At 33.4% G+C, this 2,358-nt stretch overlaps 1 protein-coding gene across 1 annotated transcript in view; it reads right to left on the minus strand.

Moving 5' to 3' along the window:
- Nucleotides 1–2,358, minus strand: part of LOC106677614 (EGFR adapter protein) — a gene marked incomplete at its 5' end in the record, with an annotated part of 690,819 nt that overhangs the window by 583,510 nt on the left and 104,951 nt on the right.

Genomic DNA, 2,358 nt, shown 5'->3' on the forward strand with positions numbered 1-2,358 from the left:
TAAACATTATTTATTGTTATTATAAATACTTTTTATCATTATTATAAATATTATTTTTTTTTTAGTTTTTGGAAACATTATTTATTCATTATTTCGGCTTTTTATTGGCTATTTTTGTCTTATACTACTTTTATCTTTTACATATAAACATTCATAAAGAATAACTCTAAATTCATCTATAGAGAACTATTGGAAGATAAAATTGCCAAACGCATATTTCTTTAAATATTGATATTGAGCTTAGGTTTTCGTGAAATTAATTTTCCTAAAAAGTTTTTTTTTTTAAATTTATTAATTGATATTTACAACTGTACATGTAGAGAAACTACCCAATGGTAGCACTCTAAAAACATTTTTACAATATAAAGTCTCGATGCCATCTTCTTTTCAGACGCCTCGGAGGATTGTCCAGAATAAAAGAGGAAGCAAGATTAGAAACTAATGGATTTGAGTGGTTAGGGAGTTTGTAATGGGAGGGTTGATATCTGGTTCCGGCTAGATCGATTACAAATGGAACGTTAAGGTCTTTTTTATTTGTACAAAATAGGGAGCATTTAGGATTTTACAAAGAATTTTGGATTGCAAGGATTGGATCAACTCCGTATGTCCAGATAGGCCTTATAATTGTCTTGTATATCAGTCTTTTGTAATGAATTGGAAGTTTGGACCGTTTGTCTAGTAAGTGCTGTAATAATCGAAATCGACGTGCAGTTGCCTGTCTTTTCAGTCTTGTGTGAGGATTCCAGGTTAGTCGTTTGTACATATGTAGTCCAAGGTTGCGGATCTGTTCAACAGAAATAAGGTAAACATTATTGAAGTATACTGTAGGGCAGTCAGTAGGTTTATGACGTAGGGTAATGATAATTTGATGGGATTTTATTAATCTTTTTTTTTAATCCTCCAATTACGACACCATTTTTCGATGGAATTGAAGAGTTTGGGATGCAATTAAAGGGTTATTATTAACAGCGAGCACACATGTGTCATCTGCATACGTGGTGAGGATAGTTTTAGGATTGGTTGGAATGTCTGCTGTATAGATTGTGTAGTGGATGGGACCGAGGATACTACCCTGAGGAACACCAGCGGACTGAAAGAAGAGGAATGAATAGGAACTATTGTGGTTTACTATAAATAATCTGTCAGTGAGAAAGAAACGAATAATGAGAAAGTATGTAGGAGATAGGGATTTTACTAAAATGTAAAAATTATAATATATTATATTGTTATATATTATAAAAAAACAAATTAATATACATACACATTATATGCAAGATATATATACTTTCTTTTTTCGGTTGGCACTATAAGCAGTAGAGATCTTGGGCCGCATTTTGTGGCCCTTGGCCCACGGATCAGAATTTCAGTCGCACTTAAGTTACACGAGTGTATGGTGTATGGTCATTAGTCTTACGGTCGGTCTGAGTTGCTCCCAAAAGCCTCAAGGGTCTCACTAACCCTGGGGTAAAGGGAGTACTTTAGCCTTATCCATATATTTTGTAAATTATTAGTTCAAAACCTATCTGGCGTATCTGTAAAAAATATCTGAAAACGCATTGTTGAATTATTGCTATAAATATATAATGTTAGCTAATTTATAATTTCGATATAAATCAAATGGAACAATTTGTATATTTAATTAGTCCGTTACATATTCACTTAGGTCTTTTTTGGTAAGGCGAGGAGAATCGAAAACTACATTGAAATGCTACAAACCAAATATTTAGTCATATCTGGAGAATGATGGCTAAAATTTACTTGTTCTAATAATTTGAATCAAAACATTTACAATTCTCAGGCCACTGCTGATGTACGGCTATGAAGTCTGGGGAGCGGCATCCTTTACGAAAAGGAAAAAATTATAATATTTTCAAAATAAAGTCCTAAGAATCGCAGTTAAAGCTTGGTTCATAGGAAATAGCCAATTGCATCGGGAATTCCAAATAGAGGATTACATCAAAAAACGGTTCATGAAGTTCCACTCCCAGTTGCCGACTGTTAAAGGAGCAATGACCTACAACCTGGGAAACCCAACCTCAACCTGAAGACTGAAACCCAGGATGGTGTAGGACATTCTGTTATAAATTCTGTATTTATTAATTCATTATTCATACTACCTCTATTTTACTTATTATTATTTTTTTCCATCTCTCGTCCCTTTTTCAAATTAACTCATTTCTTTTACCAATAGAGGGCAATTGTTTGTTTTGCCAAGTCTACAAATATCGTTATTAATTTTACTTTTCTCTTTTAACGCCTGTTGAGCAGATTCGATACTTAGGACTCCATCTTGACAAGAGACTTACTTGGAATCCACACACAAGACTGAAACGACAAGAAACTGCTCGTAGATTCCGA

Source organism: Halyomorpha halys, unplaced genomic scaffold (genome assembly GCF_000696795.3).
Source record: "Halyomorpha halys isolate HHAL.00 unplaced genomic scaffold, Hhal_1.1 Scaffold105.1, whole genome shotgun sequence".
NCBI lineage: Eukaryota > Metazoa > Arthropoda > Insecta > Hemiptera > Pentatomidae > Halyomorpha > Halyomorpha halys.